The sequence below is a fragment of the Ovis canadensis genome, chromosome 6 (genome assembly GCF_042477335.2).
Source record: "Ovis canadensis isolate MfBH-ARS-UI-01 breed Bighorn chromosome 6, ARS-UI_OviCan_v2, whole genome shotgun sequence".
In the NCBI taxonomy this organism is placed as follows: domain Eukaryota; kingdom Metazoa; phylum Chordata; class Mammalia; order Artiodactyla; family Bovidae; genus Ovis; species Ovis canadensis.
The window spans coordinates 97674601-97691947 of NC_091250.1; the positions used below are offsets into that span (position 1 = coordinate 97674601).

The 17347-nt window shown below is 37.2% G+C and overlaps 1 protein-coding gene across 11 annotated transcripts in view; it reads right to left on the reverse strand.

Moving 5' to 3' along the window:
* The window catches only part of EPHA5 (EPH receptor A5), a 408801-nt gene that overhangs the window by 358561 nt on the left and 32893 nt on the right, over nt 1–17347 (reverse strand). The gene's annotated exons all lie outside the window — the stretch shown is intronic.

The following is a 17347-nucleotide window of genomic DNA, read 5'->3' on the forward strand; positions in this document are numbered from 1 at the left end:
GTGGGCTTTAATTGTCACCCTGCTTATTTAATATTAATAGAGTATATCATGTGAAATGCCAAGATGGATGAATCACAAGCTGGAATCAAGACTGCCAGGAGAAATATCAACAACCTCAGATATGCAGATGATACCACTCTAATGACAGAAGTGAAGAGGAACTAAAGAGCCTCTTGATGCTGGTGAAAGAGAAGAGTGAAAAATTTGGTTTAAAACTGAACATCAAAAAAGTAAGATCATGGTATATGGTCCCATCACTTCATGGCAATTAAAAAGGAAAAAAAAATAACTGAAAACAACAGCAGATTTTATTTTCTTGCAGTTCAAAATCACTGTAAAAAGTGACTGCAGCCATGGAATTAAAAGATGCTTCATTCTTGGAAGGAAATCTATGAAAAATCTACATGTATATTAAAAAGCAGAGACCTCACTTTGGCAACAAAGGTCTGTTTAGTCAAAGCTATGGTTTTTCCACTAGTCATGTACAGATGTGAGAACTGGACCATGAAGGTTGAGTATTGAACAACTGACGCTTTTGAACTGTGGTGCTGGAGAAGACTCTTGAGAGTCCCTTGTACCGCAAGGAGATCAAGTCAGTCAATCCTAAAGGAAATCAACTCTGAATATCCGTTGGAAGGACTGATCCTAAAGCTGAAGCTCTAATACTTTGGCCACCTAATGCGAAGAGCTGACTCTGGAAAAGACCCTGATACTGGGAAAGATTGAGGGCAGGAGGAGAAGAGGGCAGCAGAGGATGAGACTCTTGGATGGCATCACCAACTCGGCTGACATCAATTTGAGCCAACTCTCAAAGAGGAGATAGTGAAGAATAGAGAAGCCTAGTTTGTGCAGTTCATGCATGACTTAACGACTGAACAAAAGCAACAATATAAACAATTCTTATTTAATGAATGTATAAACTGAGGTAACTAAGGTTTGAAACAAGTTGCAATTTTAATTCATGCTGCTATCATTATTGTTTTCATTTTTAGTGCTGTTCTTTATATGGTGGAAATTTTAATAGTCTTATACTATATGAATTCATTTTTTAAAAAAACAACTCATTTAAAAAAATAACTTTTAGCTATATTGGAAATATTGATCATATTTGTCAAATAACATGAAGAACTTCAACTATAAAATCTCATGGTTTATTATTTTTCTTAGCTAAGTCTTTAATTTTCCACCTGATGATGCAAAGAGGTTCCATGAAAGATCCTAATTTCAAAGTTTTACTGACAGCATATATGACAATGTATCTGCATGTTCATTTCTACTTTCAAAAAATACACTGTACATACTAAATGTATATGTCAGGAATAAATTTCGGGGCACTAATGAATAAAGCTTCCATGAAAATTACTGATGATTGGCTAGCAAGAAAATACTATCAACATGTGATGACATTATGGCTACTTCTCACCCTCCATATTAATAACACTTTTTGAAACCACTTTAATTTTCCTGACATTAGCACCGAAATTGTATGGTATTTTTATTATAATTACTTCAATCTGTATATTTTACAAATGTAAAAGAATTCCAAAATTCTAAGATGATAAAACTGCAATACTATCACTGTTAAATTACCTTTAAAAATCCTATTATTCAATCTGGCATCAAAATAAAGCAAACAGTAAGCCAGGGAAGCTTGTTTAATGAAATGACTTTATCTTTCAGGATTATACTCATCATTTGGCCTTTAACTGTGCAGACTGGAACTATTTGTGACACAAACTGAATAATCCTCCATTATTTAAATAATTTGTAATCAATGCACAGCCTGTGATTCTTCAGCTTATTACATATTTGCATATTATAATCAATTAAAAGTTCACGCGTGCCCAACTGCACAAAACTCTGTTTAAAATGAAACTTCTCCAACAGTTCTGGCAGCTGTCCTGTCCGGATGTATATAATGTGCAGTGGAATACATGAAGGATTCATGAAGCGTATGTACATTTCCGTTGTCTATGCTCTTGATCAAGTATTAAGAAATAACATTGAATTGGAACATGTTTTCTGAGTAAGTTCAGATTCATAACCTGTCATTAAATATTCCAAATAACACTTTAGAAGTGTTGAAATCACAGAAGGCAATCCCACATAAGAAAAGCATTAATTGATGTCAAAGACTGTAAAGACTATTACTCATTAGTAAAGACTGCCCTCCTCATTTGTTTCCATATTTTTGTATCTGTAACTTGCTTCTAAGCAAGAGACTTGGCTTACAATGCAGCGTAGGGACTCTCACAACCAGGTCAGCATACACGAGGGTGATTTCCTTGGCCTCTAAGGAAACGATGAGCTAACAGGATGTTATTAGTCTTCTTACTCATAATAACTAGATGTATACCAGAAAGTAGCATGGAGGCACAGTGACATTTGTGTTACAGAACAGAATGATGATAACCAAAGATGTAGAATCACTGGTTACAATGAAGTTTAGAATAAAAGAATAGTGGGACATATAATAATAAGATTTTAAATAAGTCAAACAGATCAATGAAATATGAGTATGAAAGAACACTGAAAGCAAACAGACCACTCAAATAATATTACTGAATACTGGGTAAAATTCATGTGCATGTAGAAATCAGGTTTCAGAAACATGATGGAAATTATGTACTGAAACAACTAATTTCACTGCAGATTTTTTGAATAAAATAGTTCACATTATTAATTATTTTTATAACTAAATAAATTTTATGTGCAAAAACAACTTAATACTTGGGGAGATGCTTCCTTATCAGAATTTCCAAGGGACACTAACTGAGATGACACCAACATTTTCATTTTCTTTTAAGCTTCTTTCCTCATAGGAGAGGCTTCCCATGTGGCTTAGTGGTTAAAAAAAAAAAAAATCTCCTGCCAATGCAGCAGGTACAAGAGATGTAGGTTCGAGCCCTAGATCGGGAAGATCCCCTGGAATAAAAAATTGAAATCCACTCCAGTATTCTTCCTGGAAAATTCCATGGACAGAGGAGCTTGGTGGGCTACAGTCCATGGGGTTGCAAAGAGTCAGACACAACTGAGTAACTGAGCATACACACACTTATAGCAGAGATGGTCAACAGCTACAACTCTACTAATACTGTATGATTTTACTCTTCTTCCTCAAACCAGCTGGTTTTATCTGAATCAGTGATGGTTGACAGAATTGAATGGTACTGATCAAAATCTTTCTATATACAATTTAGAACATTCCCAGTCAGACTGAGCTGGTCCTTCAAATTTGAAATTGGGTGAAAGTCATGTGTGTGTTTAGTTGCTCAGTTGTGTCCAATTCTTTACAACCCCATGGACTGTAACCCACCAAGCTCCCCAGTCCATGGGGATTCTCAGGCAAGAATACTGGAGTGGGTTTCCAAGCCCTCCTCCAGGGGATCTTCCCAAACAAGGGATCGAACCCAGGTCTCCCACATTGCAGGCAGATTCTTTACCATCTGAGTCATCAGTGAAGCCCAAGAACACTGGGTGGGTGGGTAGCATATCCCTTCTCCAGGGGATCTTCCTGACCCAGGAATAGAACCAGGGTCTCCTATAGTGCAGGCAGATTGTTTACCAACTGAGCTACCAGTGAAGATCTCAAAAGCCATGTGGGAGTGAAGCAAAGAAATCTGGTGTGCTGAGAGAAGAATGAACAAATGCCTAGTCAAAAGTAGGAACCAAAGAAAGGGGGCAACCACTTCCTAGCTCATGAAGGCATTCCCAATCCTTTTCTTTCATTTTTCCAGCTATTCAAATTGATCTTGGGTTCTTTGAGTTAACCAGGCATTGTGCTAAGCATCACATTGTTGTCTCATTCTAAACGTTAAGAGAAGGTTGTTCAGTAGGCAATATTACACATAATTTATATATTAGGAAAGAGAGATACAGAGAGATTAACTTGCTACACATTAGGTAGTGAGGGGTGGTATCAGAATATGAATCTAGAGTAGCTGATTTCAAAGTCTCCATGTTAACCATAATGCCTTTAAGTAGCAAATACATATGACAAGTTAGTAATTAGGATTGAATTCAATACAGAGAGGGCCCCAGAAAGTTTCTGCAGACTCTATTTCATAGCTCTAAGAAATATCATTCAAACTTATCCACTGATAGCTGAAGAAAGGAAGTGAGTCCTGTGTATCAATGTAATCTGTTTAGCACATAACAGTCTTTTGGTGAAATTAGTTGTAGCTGCCCAGGTGGCATAGTGGTAAAGAATCCACCTGCCAAGCAGGAGATATAGGTTCGATCCCTGGATCAGGAAGATCACCTGGAGAAAGAAATGGCAACCCACTCCAGTATTCTTGCCTGGGAATTCCCATGGACAGAGGAGCCTAGCAGGCTACAGTCCATGGGGTCACAAAGAGTCAGGCATGACTTAGCAACTAAATAGCAATAGCAAAATTAGCTGTATAATAAAAATAAAGTGTTCTTGGTTCAAGCTGCAAACACCAAATAAATAAGACTATCTAAATCCAAACCTTGATGTCTTTTTTTTACTGTTCTATTTTAGACAAAAATCTACAGCCTTCTGGGTCTGAATGACCACTGCTTCCTACAGATTCATTCCTAGTTATGTATCTGTCAGTGACTAATACTGTTAATGTGAATATATATTTAAGACATAGGACAGCACGCTTCAAGTAACAACAGAAAGGTCTTTACACTAGAGAAGCTTAAAACAGTCATATTCAAACACTGGTAACACTGCAAATATCTAATTTTCAGTGTATTCAATACATGGGAAGGGCTGAATTCTGACAGACTAGAAAGTGATCACCTTTGCAGGTGGTAATAGAAAGCTTCATGTTGTATAACTTAAACTGGGCTTGGAAAAATTACTAGCATTAATATGGGCTATATGGAGAGTGAAAGATGGAATACTGAAAGTAATCCATTCAAGAGGTACAAATTTACATTAATCCTTTGGGGAGTTAAAAAGAGAGAAGTCAGATCATATGGAGGGAAGAGTGGTGGGATGTAGGATCAAAAAGATAGCAGCCTCATGCTCCAGAAGACAGAGATGTCAGGCTGAACAGTTTGGACCATCATTTTCTGCATTAGTACAAGCACTGAATGGCACAAAGGAAAAAAAGTGAGAGAGAATAAGGTAATGAATAGCAAAGACCTCAAAAAACTTCAAATGAGAGAGGAGTCTTGAGCATTCTCTCTCCCCCTGCTGCCTTTAATGGAAATAATCAACAGGAATGCTGGATGATTACAGTATATTTTTTTCTCTGTGGGAGAGGCAGATTATGTACTCAGAACCATAAAGCATTTTGCTTGCAAAATTAATTCAAATTGACTTGCATGGGAGCACTGTCACATGAATTGAAAACAGCTGAAGAATGGGTAGGAGAAAAAAAGTCATGATAAACAGCAATCAAACCACTTGGAATGTAACTGGTACTTGGGCCTTGGGGACCTTTCCAAAGCCCAGTTTTATTTAATATCTTCATTAATGAATGGGAAGATGAAAGTAAAGAAAAAATCATTATAGTCACATATAGAAAATGGAGCACATATCAATTAGAACAGAGTTTTCTTTCAGAAGGAAAATGATTATAGGTTCAGATTTGGAGCACATCATTTCACAGAGAAACCTCTAAATCGATGACCAGAAATCTCCATATACATGGTGGGGAAAAGTAAAATATGTGGACCCAATATAAAGCAGGAAGGAATAATACTAGGAAATGACTGTTTGATACAGCTGTGTGCACAGCTGTCTCATCACAGTCAAGCTAACTGTAAGCTATATACAACTTTAGCAATAATCTGAAACTCCGTGTGTGTGTGCGTGTGTGCGTGTGTGCGTGTGTGCATGTGTGTGTGTGTGTGTGTGTGTAGGTGCTCAGTCCTGTCCTACTCTTTCCGACCACAAGGACTATAGCCACCAGGCTCCTCTGTCCATGAGGCTTCCCAGGCAAGAATACTGGAATGGTTGCCATTTCCTACTCCAGGTTCAGATTTATGTTCCCTGCTTATTAGACAGAACAGTAGAAAACATCATCCAAAAGAAATGGATCAGAAGAATTAAGTGTTTGGATAGAAAGCTAGCCAAGGTGATGAGTATGGATAACACAGCTGCATACATTGTGATCTGGAGGGAAAATAGATAAGGATTGAAGTGAAAATGTACGTCGCTCAGTTGTATCCAACTCTTCCAGGCCCCATGAACTGCAGCCTGGCTGCCAGGCTCCTCTCTCCATGGAATTCTCCAGGCAATACTGGATCTTCCCGACCCAGGGATCAAACCCAGGTCTCCTGCACTGTAGGCAGATTCTTTACCATTTGAGCCATCAGGGAAGCCCAGATAGGGGTTGGGATGGAGGCAAAAATAATTTTGCAGCATGATCAATCAGCTAATGGAGGAATGATTAGTTAGCCTTTGAACCACAGTTTCCCAGTTTGAAACTGCAGTTTGAAGGCTATGAGGTCTTTATCTAGCCTACTGCAGTTAGGGTAAAAAGAAAGGATTAACAAGAGGGTATTATGAATAAAGGTCACTTCCAGTTTATATTTGTTGAGTTTTCCTATAATCTGAAAGTGTTTTGAGAGCCTGTAAAGAAGAAAATATTTGCACTGTTTTACAGTGACTTTACTGGAGAAGGGCATGGCAACCCACTTCAGTATTCTTGCCTGGAGAATCCCATGAACATAGAAGCCTGGCGGGCTACAATCCACGGGGTCTCAAAGAGTCAGACACGACTGAACAACTCACCACACACACACATAATGACTTTAAACGTACAAACAGAACATCTACTAAACAACTGAAACAAGCATCAATTTGTATGGAAATACAAAAAAAAAAAAAAACCTTGAATAGACAAAGCAATCTTGAGAAAGAAGAATGGAACTGGAGGAATCAACCTGCCTGACTTCAGGCTCTACTACAAAGCCACAGTCATCAAGACAATATGGTACTGGCACAAAGACAGAAATATGATCAATGGAACAAAATAGAAACCCCAGAGATAAATCCACACACCTATGGGCACCTTATTTTTGACAAAGGAGGCAAGAATATACAATGGATTAAAGACAATCTCTTTAACAAATGGTGCTGGGAAAACTGGACAACCACTTGTAAAAGAATGAAACTAGAACACCTTCTAACACCATACACAAAAATAAACTCAAAATGGATTAAAGATCTAAATGTAAGACCAGAAACTATAAAACTCCTACAAGAGAACATAGGCAAAACACTCTCCGACATACATCACAGTAGGATCCTCTATGACCCACCTCCCAGAATATTGGAAATAAAAGCAAAAATAAACAAATGGGACCTAATTAAACTTAAAAGCTTCTGCACAACAAAGGAAACTATAAGCAAGGTGAAAAGACAGCCTTCAGAATGGGAGAAAATAATAGCAAATGAAGCAACTGACAAACAACTAATCTCAAAAATATACAAGCAACTCCTGCAGCTCAATTCCAGAAAAATAAACAGCCCAATCAAAAAATGGGCCAAAAAACGAAATAGACATTTCTCCAAAGAAGACATACAGATGGCTGAATCTACACATGAAAAAATGCTCAACATCACTCATGATGTTGAGAAATGCAAATCAAAACCACGATGAGGTACCATTTCACGCCAGTCAGAACGGCTGCTATCCAAAAGTCTACAAGCAATAAATGTCGGAGAGGATGTGGAGAAAAGGGAACCCTCTTACACTGCTGGTGGGAATGCAAACTAGTACAACCACTATGGAGAACAGTGTGGAGAGTCCTTAAAAACCTGGAAATAGAACTGCCTTATGACCCAGCAATCCCACAGAATTGAAAGAGACACGTGTACCCCAATGTTCATCGCAGCACTGCTTATAATAGCCAGGACATGGAAGCAACCTAGATGTCCATCAGCAGATGAATGGATAAGAAAGCTGTGGTACATATACACCATGCAGTATTACTCAGCCATTAAAAAGAATACATTTGAATCAGTTCTAATGAGGTGGATGAAACTGGAGCCGATTATACAGAGTGAAGTAAGCCAGAAAGAAAAACACCAATATAGTATACTAATGCATATATATGGAATTTAGAAAAATGCTAACGATAACCCTGTATGCAAGACAGCAAAAGAGACACAGATGTATAGAACAGTCTTTTGGACTCTGTGGGAGAGGGAGAGAGTGGGATGATTTGGGAGAATGGCATTGAAACATGTATAATATCATATATGAAATGAATTGCCAGTCCAGGTTTGATGCATGGTACTGGACGCTTGGGGCTGGTGCACTGGGACGACCCAGAGGGATGGTATGGGGAGGGAAGACAGAGGGGGGTTCAGGATGAGGAACACGTGTATACCTGTGGTGGATTCATGTTGATGTATGGCAAAATCAATACAATATTGTAAAGTAATTAACCTCCATTTAAAATAAATAAATTTATATTAAAAATAAATCAATCAAAAATAAAACAACCATCACAATCTTACTTGCAGGAGTACACTGTGACTACTGCTGATTTATTCAATATAATTGTATATATCAAAGACATAATACATTTGTTTCATATGCCAAACCAGAGCGGGACATTTAAAAAAAAAAAAACTTTATTCATAATTACTAAGTTTCCATGTGGGAAATCTACATGTGAAATTGTGCTTCATCTAAACTTCAGTGTACGCTTAATGACTATCTTGAATTCCTTAAATTATTTATCTTAATTACCTTACGGGTGGGGTATGCTTTTTATTTTTCTAAAAAATAATGAATACAAAGCTACTCTGGAACAGGACTGTTCTTCATTATACTGGCATTTGCATTATATAGTATAATATCCATTCCCTTTAGAATTCTTTTCTATCACTGCCCAAATAAAGAGCTTTTCTATATCCATTAATGTGCTCTTTTTTTTCCACTTCAGCATTATTATCATCTTTATTAGCCTCCCCACACTCAGTGTGGGCCTCAATGCTTGTCATTATCTTTCTTCTCCTTTGGTAGAAAGCAAAGCCAAAACAAGGTTCTGGCAAAACTCATCCTGATCATAACCAAAATATTTGAGATTTGCACTGTTCAAATACTTTTCCTCATCCTTCTCCTTCAAGTTTGAGGAGAAGAAATAATGCACAAACCAAATTTTTTTAAATCAAAATCCGAGTGTCAGGACGGAATATCCAGTTTTTCTCTTGATTCAGGAGAATCCAGATAAAATACTAACAACAGATTCACAGTCCATTTTTTAATAATCTAAACAAGTTATTTTCAACTTTAGAAGTAAATACACAGGCTCTCTGTCTCAAAGAAATCAGAAAACAGAACAAAGAGACATTAAAACAAGAAAAGCCATAAACCTTGATTTTGAAGTGACTCTATGAAGGACTACTGCTTGTTCTTTCTGCCCTAGGCAGAGAGGATTAACCTATCTCCATTTTAGTACCAATATAATTTAAGTCAATATTCTGAAATTTCTCTAAAATGAATCAATTATTCTGAATGATCCTAATAACCCTTAAGATCAGCACAAGAAAAGATTTCCAAAAGAATGTTTATCCTCTTTGAATGGAAGACGACACGAGTAAATACAAAAGTGGAAACTGCAATAAGATTCATAGGTGATACCCATGAGAATATGATGGCTTGCTCATTGTGTGTACAGGAAGTACAGAGAACTCAGTGGGGAAAAGACTTTCCACCAAAGCAAGGAGGCAGGTGTATTCTGTAATCTACTGTAAAAACAACAGATGGAAAAAGAGCAATAGTGGAATTTCTGAGACTTAAGTGCATAATCCATAAACAAACACAATAACCATTCGTTTTATTCTTGTAAAAATATGTTTTGGAAACACTAAAATTTTCCAGGAAACAATGCTATTTACACACATGCTTAGACTATATAGATTAATCAATATTAAACGTTCCAGAAGGTGAACAAAATAATGCTAATGTAATTATAAGGAAGGTACATCTTCAGAGTGTATACAGAGAGAAAGAACAGTGAATGTTCTGTATGATCCTGCATGGTAAACTCATGTTGTAGACTATTTGCTAAAACCCACAGAATTTATGTTCCATGGGATCACAAAAAGTTGGGCATGACTGAGCCCCTGAACAATAACAACAGAATGTACAATAGAGTGAACTTTAATATAAACCATAAACCATTACCTTTAGCTAATAATAACGTATCAACATTTGGCTGGTCAATTGTAACAAAACATACTTAATGCAACATGCTAATAATAGTGGGGAAAGGGTGAGGGGAATATTGAGGTTGTGTATAGAAATTCTCCATACATTTTGCTCATTTTTTATGCAAATCTAAAACTAAGTATATTAAATTTTTAAATAAGGGAAATGGCTCAAAAATAACAAGTATTTAAGACAAAATCTTATTAAAAACATTCAAAAATAGAGGGATGACAATAGAGTCGATCATAAAATCAATTAATTCTCAACACCTCTTTATTATTCCTGATTCCTTAGTCCTGATCTTAATATTAGTATTACATTTAGAATTATGTTCTAATGGGTTGAGACTGAAAACGTTTGCTACCTGCTAAGTCACTTCAGTCATGTCCGACTCTGTGCGACCCCTTAGACGGCAGCCCACCAGGCTCCCCGTCCCTGGATTCTCCAGGCAAGAACGCTGGAGTGGGTTGACATTTCCTTCGCCAATGCATGAAAGTGAAAAGTGAAACTGAAGTCGTTCAGTTGTGTCTGACCCTCAGCGACCCCATGGACTGCAGCCTACCAGGCTCCTCCATCCATGGGATTTTCCAGGCAAGAGTACTGGAGTGGGTTGCCATTTCCTTGAGAACCTCAATATAAAATGCTAACAAAAGGTGCTATGTAGGAAAAAATATGTACTCAAATAAGCAGTGAAATCTAGAACTGAGAGTAAATATGCTGGATCATGGAAAAAGCAAGAGAGTTCCAGAAAAACATCTACTTCTGCTTTACTGACTATGCCAAAGCCTTTGACTGTGTGGACCACAATAAACTGTGGAAAATTCTGAGAGAAATGGGAATACCAGACTACCTGACCTGCCTCTTGAGAAATCTATATGCAGGTCAGGAAGCAACAGTTAGAACTGGACATGGAACAACAGACTGGTTCCAAATAGGAAAAGGAGTACATCAGGCTGTATATTGTCACTCTGCTTATTTAACTTATATGCAGAGTACATCATGAGAAACGCTGGACTGGAAGAAACACAAGCTAGAATCAAGATTGCCGGGAGAAATATCAATAACCTCAGATATGCAGATGACACCACCCTTATGGCAGAAGGTAAAGAGGAACTAAAAAGCCTCTTGATGAAAGTGAAGGTGGAGAGTGAAAAAGTTGGCCTAAAGCTCAACATTCAGAAAACGAAGATCATGGCATCCGGTCCCATCACTTCATGGGAAATAGATGGGGAAACAGTGGAAACAGTGTCAGACTTTATTTTTTGGGGCTCCAAAATCACTGCAGATGGTGATTGCAGGCATGAAATTAAAAGACGCTTACTCCTTGGAAGGAAAGTTATGACCAACCTAGATAGTATATTCAAAAGCAGAGACATTACTTTGCTGACTAAGGTCCATCTAGTCAAGGCTATGGTTTTTCCTGTGGTCATGTATGGATGTGAGAGTTGGACTGTGAAGAAAGCTGAGCGTCAAAGAATTGATGCGTTTGAACTGTGGTGTTGGAAAAGACTCTTGAGAGTCCCTTGGACTGCAAGGAGATCCAACCAGTCCATTCTGAAGGAGATCAGCCCTGGGATTTCTTTGGAAGGAATAATGCTAAAGCTGAAACTCCAGTACTTTGGCCACCTCATGCGAAGAGTTGACTCATTGGAAAAGACTCTGATGCTGCGAGGGATTGGGGGCAGGATGAGAAAGGGACGACCGAGGATGAGATGGCTGGATGGCATCACTGACTCGATGGACGTGAGTCTGAGTGAACTCCGGGAGTTGGTGATGGACAGGGAGGCCTGGCGTGCTGCGATTCCTGGCGTCGCAAAGAGTCGCACACGACTGAGCAACTGAACTGAACTGATGCATATTCTGGTGCTTCCACGGTGGTTCAGCAGTAAAGAATCCACCTGCCAATACAGGAGACACAGGTTCGAACCCTGGGTTGGGAAGATACCCTGGAGAAAGAAATGGCAACCCACTCTGGTATTCTTGTCTGGAAAATCCCATGGACAGAGGAGCCTGGTGGGCTACAGTCCATTGGGTCACAAATAGTCAGACATGACATAGCAACTAAACAACAGCAGCAACAAATGCAAACAAATGCATTGATATTTTACATCAGTTAAGCCAGAAGTCAGCCCATGTTGTGCTTGTTTCTTTTCTTTTTCTGTCTACAATCAAAGACCAGTTCCAGGAAAAAAAAAAAAAATTACAAATCCTCTGCTTATTTTATTCAAAGTGAAATGGAGTACTGATTCCTACATTTGGAAGCTAAGGTATGAAAACTCTGACAAATTACTTATTTCATTGAACTCTCAAATGCCAAAGAGAGAGCTGCGTGGCTGTTCCTTTTAACTACTGCTTTCTGGTTCTGTCCTGAAAACAGGAATACAGAAGTAACTTTTTAATAAACTATTATGTTTTCTATTTTTTTAGTGGCTGAGGGATGACATGGTCCATTTGGGTACATTATCCTATCTTATCCTACAACAACACTGCTAGATAGATGACATAATAGCCACTCATCCCTGCTTAACAGACAGGAAAGCTGATATTCTCCCAGGTCCCCAAAATTCATAGGGAATTACAGGTACACCTGGGATGTGGAAGACCCAGGTTTGATCCCTGGGTTAGGAGGATACCCTGGAGAAGGGAATGGCAACCCAATCCAGTATTCTTGCCAGGGAAATTCCATGGACAGAGCAGCCTGTTGGGCTACAGTCCATGTGGTTGCAATGACATAGCATGAACATGTGTTATACATTTTTTCAAATGTATTATGATCTATTAATACCAATTAATAATGAGAGACTTTATTTTTGGGTACTCCCAAATAAATGCAGATGGTGAATGCAGCCATGAAATTAAAAGACACTTGCTCCTTGGAAGAAAAGCTACGACCAACCTAGATAGCATATTAAAAATTTTAGCAGAGACATTACTTTGCCAACAGATGTCCATCTAGTCAAAGCTATGGTTTTTCCAGTAGTCATGTATGGGTGTGGGAGCTGAACTATAAAAAAGCGGAGTGCCAAAGAATTGGTGCTTTTGAACTGTTGGGTTGAGAAGACTCTTCAGAGTCGCTTAGACTGCAAGGAGATCCAACCAATCCATCGTAAAGGAGATCAGTCCTGGGTGCTCATTGGAAGGACTAATGCTGAAGCTGAAACTCTGACACTTTGGCCACCTGATTTGAAGAACTGACTCATTTGAAAAGACCCTGATGCTGGGAAAGATTGAACGCAGGAAGAGAAGGGGATGACAGAGGATAAGATGGCTGGATGGCATCACCAACTCAATGGACATGAGTTTGAGTAAACTCAGGGAGTTGTTGATGGACAGGGAGGCCTGGCGTGCTGCAGTCCACGGGGTCACAAAGAGTCGGACACGACTGACTGAGCGACAACTGAACTGAATAGCATGTGACACTCTCTAGCGCATTTAAAACTGTCTCTTTTTTTTAATTTAAATTTATTTATTTAAATTGGAGGCTAATTACTTTACAATATTGTATTGGTTTTGCCATACATCAACATGAATCCACCATGGGTGAGGTGAATTTTCTCTTCAGCACCAACTCCTCTTTTATATAAACTAGAAGTCTAAGAACTATCCAGAACCTACTTATGTGTCTGGAGACCTAACTGTTTGGAAGAGTTCTCCTGGTAGGAGTGTCAGTATCCTGGAAGACCTGGGTTTAAAATGGCCTCAATCTCTTTCCAACTGAATACCCTTGGACAAGTCACTTACACTTAATCCACCTCATTTTTTCCATCTGCAAAAAATACTAAATATCTCTTTTTACATTGCCATTGTTAGTATCAAATAAATTTATGTACTTAATAAAAGTATTTTTTATGGCAAGACAGTGAGAAAGAATGACGTTATCACATGTGCCAAACACATACATATTCCTCCCAGCTGTGTCACAAACTACTTGAATGACCTTGGGCAAAAACTGCAACCTTTCTGCCACTTCTGTACAAGTATAGAGAGAAAAGAATAGAAAACATTTCACTTATCACATTGCTCTAACACTCTGATAAATCATTCTCAAAATAATAATGCCACACCGAGCTCCATGGTGTCAGGGACTTTTTCTTTTCTTCCCCTCCACCCCTCACTATCTTCACCATGATAACCCTGGTTATAGTAGAGAAGAAAAGTTAGGCTCTGACTCATTCTCACTTCCATAACTATTAATAACTCTAGTATGTATACATATATAACCTACTAACAAAACTAAACAACTACTATAACTAACTAACCAAACCAGGTACAAATTAAGAAAGGCACACATAGTTTGATAGTTTGTGCCTAGAAGAGTTCTAGCCACAAGGTAAGGGCCTAGTATATATCTGCTGAATGAATGAATACAGCGAATTTGCATAAAAGTTAACTTTTCTATAACAAAGTACCTCTGGACATGTATCGAAAAAAAAAAAAAAAAAGGAAAGAAAAAGGGAAAGAGACTCCAAATTACTACTGTAAGGCAGAAGACACACACACATACAGAACACACACACACACAACACACACACACAGAGTCTAGCTCATACACTGTGATTACAAAGTACAAGCTGAAGCCAAAATTCAAAAGATGTGCCCTAAGGTGAAGTACTCAAACAAAACTAGGAAGAAACTCTCTCAGCATATAACAATGAGAAAAATTAAAAAAAAAAATAAAGTCCCTCCTGAAACAAAATAAAATCTCAATGTTTGTGCAATATTGAAAAATGACTCCATGATAATGTGAATACTGCAGATTATCAGCTTAAATAATTGAAGAGAAGCAGGTGGAAACTGAGTCAAACAGAAGAATTTGCTTAGTCTTCCAACAGCAGCCTTTGGTCAACTTTGGGCGGAAGAGGTCACGGAAATCTGCCAGCCCTGGCTTTCTGAAGCTTCCAACTAAACAGAAAAGTTGGAAATTCAGATTTTACATGAAATCTCCCAATCTCTACATGCTGACAATAAATCTATACAGATAGAGTCAAAAACAAAGAAACATAAAAACCTGATGGACTGGCAGATCTCAGTATGAGAATAGAAATGCAACAGAAGGTCAAAGAAAGGATGTGTACTGGGTGCCAACACTGCCCAGTTCTACTTTCTGTCACACTTATTTAATCTACATGTAGAACTACATATTAGGAATGTATGACCCATTTCATAAATTAAAAAAATATTACCCTTCTAAAAAATATTTATTGAAGTTCTATGATATGCCAGGAACTGAGCCAAGTTTTAGAAACACTGTGCAATGGTAAATATGAGCTTGTCATAAGAAATCTAAAAGCTTAAAAAAAAAAAAAAAGAGTACAACAGGTGCACTGATGGTTTCTAAGAAGTGTATGGAATGTGTACATGACTACAGGGATGAATAAGTGTTTATTCTAAGTTACCTGTCCAGTTCTCAGGCCTACATTTAAATTACTATTTTGATTAGTTTAAAAATAAAAGAATAAAATATTCTTTCCTAAGGTATGAAGTTCAGGAAAATGTTCTAGAAAAAAAATCCAGAATATTCTTTACTTAGTAAAGTAAAGGCTTTGAGACTGGAGGAACTCTAGCCAAGACAGTCTCAGGAGAGTATTCTTTTAGGGTGTGATTGGACTATATATAATGACAATTCTCGAGATCAAGTGTTTGAAGAGTATCTTGCCTGACTCACTCCACTCTAGTACCTGCCAGACTACCATTTTCACCCTGATGGCAGATTGTTGCTTTGTTTTGTTTTTTGCAAGACTACTTTAAAGAGTTGAAGAGGCAGGAAAGAGCACAGGGTACCTTAAAATGCCACAAACTTGTGGTTCTACCAAGATTTAGTCCTTCTCTTGACTGTTCTCAGAACTACTCCAAGAGCTTGGTAAATTTCCAGAGTCCTGAAAAGTTGATTCTTATAATACTTTTCAGTTTTTCTCATGGCTTTTATGGAAGAGAAAATTTTCAGATATCTTTACTAAAGAATTTTTGCTAACATTATGTCAATGATCTATATTTCAGTTAGAATTAGATTATCTATTTATAAATGACTCAACCTAATAATCTATAAAAAGTGCATGCAAATTTTATTGGAATTGCTTGCACTTTTATGCTTATTCTCTTTAAAATATAATTTTAAAAGTTTCTTCAATTTGCATTTGGGTGAGTTTAACACAAAATGTAACACCTCGGTTTGACACACATTCCTTATACTTGGATAAGTGCACATTTTACTAAGTTTTTCTAATTTAATTTCTTTTTCTTCAATATTAACACCAGGCATTAGCAGCATGGTTATATTAGTCAGTGGTTTCAAAAGAAACCACTCAAAAATTACAAGCGTTTTGAAAAGAATACTCTTCAAAAAACTCTGAACAAAATTAACAATATACTAACAATTATAATAGAAACAAAAAGTAAGGACGAGCTTTTTAGAATGACTGGAAATAGCTCATTCCCCATACAAAAGGTATGTTTTTATTAAGAAATCAATTGTGCTTTATACAGAAATCATACTTAAAACTGAGTCATTTCCCTAAAACTATCTAGCTGCAACAACAACTACAACATCAGATTTACCCTCACAGTTACACTCTGTCCAAACTTTTTTGAATAACTACCGAATAGAAGTATGAGAAATACAAAACTAAATTCAAAGAGAATATGACATATTTTCCGAGGGTTCAAAAAAAAAAAAACTTCATCCCAATATGTCAGCCTCTTCTCAGAAAGGGCAATTCAAAATATTTATGTAATAAATCATTTTTGATATTTGAAAAATATAGAGAACAAAATATATTTACAGGTTCTCATATATGGATGTTAGCTAGAGATCTTCCTGAATAGGAGGTGTACTTAAAAATGAAAGAAAGAAAATAACTCAGAGGTGGCCAGTGAGGGGAAGAAGGAAGAAAAAAATGGTGAAAGGAAGAACATAAGAAAGATAAAAGACAGATTAAGTGAATATATACCTTTATGTTGGCACTGGCTATATTGAATACAAAACTGAGTGTTTTTATGTTCAATTACAAATTGAATAAGAATTTTTTTTCACATGGTTTACCTTCATGTTTTAATATCATGGTTTACCTTCATGTTTTAATATCATAACAATCTACTTGTATTACTTTATTTATATTATACCTCTAAATATAACTATATTATTTAACAACCAAAAAGAAATACCAACTTAATGAAAAAAGAAAAAAACACACAGAGATGAG